Below are 8,419 nucleotides of genomic sequence, written 5' to 3'. Positions count from 1 at the left end.
CCCCTTCTGATGGCGGGCTCTCTACACCAAGTGGTATTAGTTTCCTTGTTTCCCAGAAGAGTGTGCCATGGCCCCATCATTACATTACTGCCCCACTTCCCTTCCCCGTCCTTAAGCATCTGGTCTTCTCTTGGATTCTGTATTACATAATCAGGCTATGTGGCCTGGCTGATCGCAAAGCAAAGATATCGATTTACCATCGGTCTGAAAACAGTATGGCCTATACTCAGAATTATGTCCTCAAAATATTCAATACATAAAAAACACCTTTTGAGCTCTGTGTCAGCTGTGCTCAAAACCTGCCGAATACGCCATAAATGTGGTGGTACTGTACCTATAATCCACCAGGTCTATGCAATTCCCTTTGCATTTGCATTGGGAGATCCCATTTTCTCTATGTATATATGCACACACAATATTAAAGTTCTGCTGCAAGTCCCCTGATAAGAGAAGCTCAGGAAGCACCAGCTGATATACAAACCACAGTTTATAAGAAAACAATATTCATTATTAAAACATTCAATAACAAGTATGCTGGTCACACCACTTTCTCTTACTGGGAAACAATCATCAAGTACATAGGATAATCCAAGAAAAAAAAAAGAAAGTAAGAAAAAAATTCTATAAAGTGATATAAACATTAAATACACTGAAACCCCAAATAAAGCACTACAAACATAAATGAGTGAAAAAGCAAAAACAACAATAATACACACTCAGTGGGGGTGATCTAAAGTACAAATGATCCCAATCAGGTTATAGATTTCTAGTCAGATTAAATAAAGCAAAATATTAACCATTACACACAAATCAAAATGACTTAGGGCATGATTAAATTACATAGAACATGATTGGATCAAATACAGTATAATTGGTTCAGAAATAGACACATATCACAACCAGCACCATAGAATACCAGAGTATTGCACTATTGCCAATAAATATGTATTATTTATAACATCACTGAATAAGTTAGAGCATTATTGAGTCAAAAAAGGATTTAGAAATAATGGCATACACCACAGAATCATCAAATTGTCTTCCTCTCTTTTCATCTCTGCTCAGTCCTGCGTTTCATGTCATCTCGTTTCATCTTGTGTCTTCTCATGTCGTCAGTTCTCGTCTGCAGTGGAGATCTCTGCCATTCTCCTGCAGAGGGTCAGATGAGCAGACCTACAGGAGTCTGAGCTGCAGATTCAACACATATTCACACCTCTGCATTGCTACGTACACTCAAAATGACATCTATGCAGTAAATATGCTGTTACATAAAAAAACATTTTTACCTGATCCAACCCTTAAAAATACTTCCTTGGTGTAACCTAATACTGTCAGGTTGATTCAGTCATGTTAAATAATATTTTTTGTTTGAATAAGACCAGTTCTTTTGCATTACCACATGAAGGACATTTTAGACCTGATCATTTTTTACAGTATTTGTATTTATGTCATAGTGCAATTCATTAGTATTTGTTAAATACCAGACCTAAATAAAGCCTTAATTTGATCAAATGGTCAGCAAATGATTGCATCATTAACATGCATTAAGTAAAGCATTTAAAACATAGATTCCTTTAGAATGTATTACTAATAAATAGGTTTTTTTTTTTTGCTTTATGACAATTAAGCACCCCGAATTCTCATCACTGTGTACTGCAAAAAAAAAATAAATACTTAAAATCTGAAGAATTGAAACATAATAGTATTTGCTGTAGTGCCTTTAATTGAAATTTAAAAGTCATTATACAACAAATTTACCTGGGGAATAATATTCCCAAAAAATAATTAATTAATTAAATACATTTTTGGAGTGGTGGTGGTGTAGTGGCACTAAGCACATAACTGGTAATCTGGTAATCAGAAGGATGCTGGTTTGAGCCCCACAGCCACCACCATTGTGTCCTTGAGCAAGGCACTTAACTCCAGGTTGCTCCAGGGGGATTGTCCCTGTAATAAGGGCTCTGTAAGTCGCTTTGGGTAAAAGCGTCTGCGAAATGCATAAATGTAAATGTAAATGTAAATAAATCAATTGCATAAACCCCATATCCCCTTATAAAAATTTACATATATGAATGCATTCTATCTGAAAAAAATATATATATTATTATTATTTTTTTTTAAATGGAATCAATGAAAAATGACAAAATAAAAACGTGGTAATTTTCTCTAAAATATTCATAGTTGTTGTGGCACAGATGTGCGCTGTGCCCTCTGGGATATCCAGGCAGGCGAGAATTTATCATTTGCATAAAAGAAAACTGTTAAAGACAGATTTAAAATGGAATGAATCCTGGCCAAGGTGATCAGGGAGTTACCATATGGTGTAGTGTTACCATACAGCTCCACCGCTGAGCTGTAGTTGAATACGGTTGTGCTGCTTTACTGGGGCTGCGAGTGATTGATAATGCCGCCCCTGTGATGTGGCCTGCATAAATTCAAGCCTAAACTGGCGGGGAGGGCAGGGGGAGACCTGATGGGACATGAATCACACCATAAAACACAATCCAATAGCAGAGGAGGGCAGTCTGTTCTGCACAGGCCATAAACTGCTGCCAAACTGGACGCCAATGAGAACTATTAGTGCTCTTGAATCGGTTCAGTCCATCTCTGGTAATGGCTATTTCTGGATCATTAAGGAGAATGCATGGGTCTAATGTACATTGCAATAAGAAATGAGTCTTGCACTCGGAAATTCATAAGGATGTTATGATTATGGCTATTTTATGTTTTAAAAATGTGTACATCAGTAACCGTTTACATTTAGGTTGTATTCGTTACATAAGGGATAATCTACAGTCAGCCAGCCACCGTCACAAAATTAAACTGATCAGGACCCCAAATCGTTCGAATTCATGCCAATCACATACGCTTCCCATGTGTCCTTGTAGACGCCAATGTTTAGTTTCTTGTCTATTGTTTTGTTAACCTAAATATGTGTCAAGGCACAGGCAAATGTGATAATGCAAATAGTCGTTGTGTTGGACAGAAGAAAAAGAAACTTCCGTGTTTCAAATGTGTATTCATATTTTCTTTAATTGTAACCCCTAAGCCACACCCCATACCTAAACCTTCTTTTAAGGTGTAACACCTTACCCACACCCTAAACAGAACGATGATTAATATGTAAAAATCTCTGTTGTGTACAATGGAAGAAAGACAAACTTCTGGGTTCAGAATGTGCGTTTGTGATATATTTCGTACATTTAACCTCTAACCCTAACCCCATACCTAAACCTAACCATAAATTTGAACCTGTGAGCATGACTGTAAATAATTATAATTTAATTTTGTGTATGACAGAAGAAATTAAATATGAAGGTTTTTATGGAGACGAGGGAAGCGTATGCGATTTTTTTGGTTTATAACACGTATGCTTCCATAAAATCAAAGTCGTACAATTTCTGACGAATTCGCCATCTTGTACCATTCCCATGAGACTGTGTTGGTCTGACCACCCATTACCTCCTTATTACAAGACTACTTACTAAATAAATAAGTGGGCTGGAAAGTGTTGATTTAAGTACAGATGACATTATTTTGTGGAAAGGAAGAGACCACGGAGTCTCCAGAAACAGCTGAATTCAGAGTTCTATGTAAAAACATCAGTTAACACAATTGTTAACGTGAATTTACAATGAACAGTAATTGTGCAACATTTATTAATCTTGTTTAATGCTCATTTCTACATATTTTCATTCATTTTTAACATTAAATGTGGTATATGTTAATATTTGTAAATGCATTATGAACTTAAATGAACAATGAACAACAAATGAACATTGATCCAAGATAAATAAATGCTGTTATAAATGCAAAATGAAAACATTGTTTGTTAGTTCATGAAACTGAATTATTTTAATATTAGTGTACAGAATGTTATTGTAAAGTGTTACCAATAAATCCATAATAATGTAAAAACATAGAATATTAAAATGAACATGAAATGCCATTCGCAGCCTATTTTATTTCCAGAATGCATTATATTTCTGAGTGCATTTACAATTGTAAGCGACTTACGGTGCAATAATATATCTATTTTATCAAACAATATACAATAAGGGACAAAAATATATGTATCATAGGAGTGGCGGTGGCATAGTGGGCTAATGCACATAACTATTAATCAGAAGGTTGTCGGTTCGATTCCCACACAGCCACCACCATTGTGTCCTTGAGCAAGGCACTTAACTCCAGGTTGCTCCGGGGGGATTGTCCCTGTAATAAGTGTACTGTAAGTCGCTTTGGATAAAAGTGTCTGCCAAATGCATAAATGTAAATGTAATCATTTATTACTTAATCCTATCATTTAAATTGTGTTTACTCAGAAAATATTACATGAAATACACCAAAAAACACTCAAAAAAGTAGTTTTTCATACTGTTGAGATATGGTTATATATAAGTGTAGAGAGGAGGAGGGCGGGGCCGGGCTGGAACAACGCATTGGTCCCCAAACAGCCTGATGGGGGCGCACGAGGGATAAAGGCGGAGAATGACACAGAACAGCTGCATGTCATTCTCTCTCTCTCGAACCGTCGACCTTTAAATCGGCCACCTTTATCCCTCGCGCGCCCCCATCAGGCTGTTTGGGGACCAATGCGTTGTTCAAGCCCGGCCCCGCCCTCCTCCACTTTACAATAGAATAGTAAAACATGCAACTATACAAATGCATTTATAATATAAAGGATTTGTAAATATCTTTATGTTTCTAAAGCAGAACATATGTAAAAATGTATGCTGTCAATTGATCAAAATCTATTTTATCGATACATTTTTAATAGAATTAATCACTTATACTGTGTAAATATTTCCTGAGAAAGTCTCAAATAACAATAATGTAATATATATATAATGATTAAATAATTACAATCATAATACATATTATAAATGTAATTCAGGTAATTCAAATGCATTACATTATTGAGGCAGACGAGTAAAGCATTGATAAGACAATATTAAAAATGGCTTTAGAATGCAATTTATTGTTTACTTCCATATTATTGAACACACTGTAAGCCTATCATTGGCCTACAGTCCACAGCAATCTATTTTGAAATTTCATTCTTTAATATGTCTTAGATAGATTTATTAAAAGGGATTTTTAATGAACATGCATTTCAATGTACACATGCATCAGACGGATACTTTGGAGCATCACACTTTACGTTGCGTCATAAACAGTGTTTTTAGGTCATTGTGTCAAGTTAAATGTAGTTTGCAACTTAGAAAAACACATCTCGAGATCCCGGCATCTATACCTAAGAATAGCAATGAGATGAGGCTGTTATATGACAGGTGGTTGAAAACTTAAGAGTGCTTGATGACATCAGCTGAAAAGGAAAAGTCTTTTTCAGAGGTGGAGAAATGTATTACATTTTGACTACAAAGACGAAAAAAAATAATAATATTTGGAATAACATGCACTGATGAATCATGCGCAATAAGATCAAGAACATGTATAAGAAAGTAAATTGTCAATTTACTGGAAAACATGCAATTCCTCATTAGCCACTGCTTGCTCTGAAATGAGAAGATTACAAATACATTCTGCCTTAATTATGCTCTTGAAAATTCCTTCAATTTGCACTTGGAATTTTCTGTCACAGGCACATTTTACAAACACACAACACACCTCCACACCCTCACTGATGCGTCAGTCACACCCACTGCCCGCTCTCACACCCCTGCAGTGCTGCAGAGGACATCCCCGCTCCCGCTGCAGCTGTTTCTCACTGTCATGTGACCGTGATGCGCTTTTGTAGAGAGACCAGCTTGCAGCCAGTTGAGACACACACATCTCAATCCAGGCTTCATCTGAGCATCACATCTGTACGTCACAGTGCGATGACCTCTGTGAACTATTTCATACTTCTGCAGTGATAGAATATAACATGAATTATGAAGAGGACATACCAATTCTGGCTTCTTTAGGTCACGCAGATCTACTCAATGATTTTTAACATCATTTTGGATAATAAATGGACAAAAATCGATAGTTCTCATAACATCTTGACAATAATAATAATAATAATAAAACATACAAGCAGAACCTGCTGGAAATAGGAATTGTTGGCTGTAATGCACAACAGTTGGGTTCAGTAAGCAAATATCCTATTCATTTGTCCATTGGCAACAATTTGTTCAGTGATCTCTTAAACCTTTAAAGGGACAGTTCACTCCAAAATTCTCTCATCATTTACTTGATGCACCTCATGCCATCCCAGATGTGTATGTATTGCTTTCATGTGCAGAACACATATGAAGATTTGTAGAAGAATATTTCAGCTCTGTAGGTCCACAGCAAGTGAATGGTGAAAAAATCACATTAAGGCAGTTTAAAAGAAATACAGATGACTCCAGTGGTTTAATCCATGTCGTTTGAAGTAATATGATAGGTGTGCGTGAGAAACAGAACAATATTTAAGTCCTTTTTTACTCTAAATCTCCACTTTCACTTCTACATTCTGTTTTTTGGCAAGTCTCATTCTTTGTGCATGTCACCACCTACTGGTCAGGGAGAAGAATGTATAGTAAAAAATGACATAAATATTGATTTGTTTCTCACTCACACCTATCATATCGCTTCTGAAGACGTGGATTAAACCACTCGTGTCTTATGGATTACTTTTATGCTGCCTTTCTGTGCTTTTGGAGCTTCAAAGTTTTGGTCACTATTCACTTGCATTGTATGGACCTACAGAGCTGAAATATTCTTCTAAAAATCTTCATTGTGTCCAGAAGAAGAAAGAAAGTCATACACATCTGGGATGGCATGAGGGTGAGAAAATTATGAGAGAATTTACATTTTTGGCTGAACTATTCCTTTAAATAAAGACCTACCATGAGCACCAAGGATGTTATTTGATGGTACAGTATAAGCTTCTGTTGAAGCCATCATCCGCATTATTATTCCAACTTTAGAAATCAGGTTTAATAGCGGAATTCCTGGTGAAGAACTACAGCACTCATGATCCTGAAGAGAAAGATACAACAAACCAGAGTATCACGGCAAACAAAGCACGCTAAACCAGCTCTGTAGCGACCGCCCACTCCCATGGTGCACTGTGAATTGTGCAATTGAGAAACAGTTAGATGACATTTCGGTACATTTGTTTAAGACAGATATGCTGTATAGGATAATGGTGGTATGGATATTAATCTCTAAAGCAATCAAGAGAAACTCAAAAGAATGTCCATTACCAGTTAAAGGAATATTCCGGGTTCAGCATACAGGCTAAGCTCAATCGAGAGCATTTGTGGCATAACGTGGATTACACAAATATGAATTGTAAATTAATTGATTGAAATAACTTGCTTGAACTGGAACATTCCTTTAAAAGCAATGCTATGATTACATTTACAGTAATCTGTTGATCTGGAGGACAGCGCCTCTTTGAACACAACTCTCGTTTCATCATAAAGGCTTGTTTTATATTCTTTTATGAGTTTTGTTGGTGTAACCTAATGTAGTCAAGTGGATTGAGACATGATTAGTAATATTTTTGACTTCAATTAAATCAGTTAGTTTAGATGTTACCACAGCACTTTTTCAGAGCAGTCGCCATGTTCGGTAAATCAAAGAGAAGGTGAATGAGGCTTAAAGAAACATTGCATTAGTTATTAATACAACATCAGTAACATCACTGTGTTCATTGAAACTACAAGCAACAATCTTGAACTCGTCGGTAACTGTAATCTAAATTCAGAAATGTAAAATGTATGTTTGCCCCACAATAATAATTAGATTACAGTAACTAATTAATCTGTAATCGGATTACACCCATTACTGTTCACACACAATCTGCTAAAGTGCGAGATAATTACACCTGTATACTATGTGTGCACCCTACATCTTTCTACTCTCCAAACCTTGTTTTCTTTCTCACTTTCCATTACCGTTTTCTCTTTTCCCTCCCTCAGTCTGTTTGGCCGCCACTAATCTTGTTAGACAGAGAACAGCTTCTTAAGTGATTAGGGTTGGTCATCCGCTGAATTTTATTGGCTGCCAAATGGTGCGTAACATATAGATTTATCACGAACAATTGGTCTGGCTACGAGGGCCGTGTACCTCAGCTGCCAACATGGATAACAGGGAGAGAGAATGAGAGAGAGAGAGAGAGAGAGCAACAAAAAGCAGATGGCATCAAAGGAAATTATTGATTTGTCAGTTCAGCAGTCTCTATTAGGAAACAATCTGCTCAGTTTTGCTTTTCCATGTGACAGTAACACGATAACAGCATTAGTGTTTATCTTTTATCAGCCACTGTGTTTTATTATGCTCATAATAGCATTATGGGATATAATTGTTGAGGTTAATACTGCACTGCTTCAAAGATGAAGAACCTCAACATCATTAGTTCTAGTCCTAATCTGTGACCTTTCATAATCCAGAGGTGATATAACATTTTAATGTACTCTAA

The sequence above is a fragment of the Xyrauchen texanus genome, chromosome 22 (assembly GCF_025860055.1).
Source record: "Xyrauchen texanus isolate HMW12.3.18 chromosome 22, RBS_HiC_50CHRs, whole genome shotgun sequence".
NCBI lineage: Eukaryota > Metazoa > Chordata > Actinopteri > Cypriniformes > Catostomidae > Xyrauchen > Xyrauchen texanus.
This window is presented reverse-complemented; position numbering follows the sequence as displayed.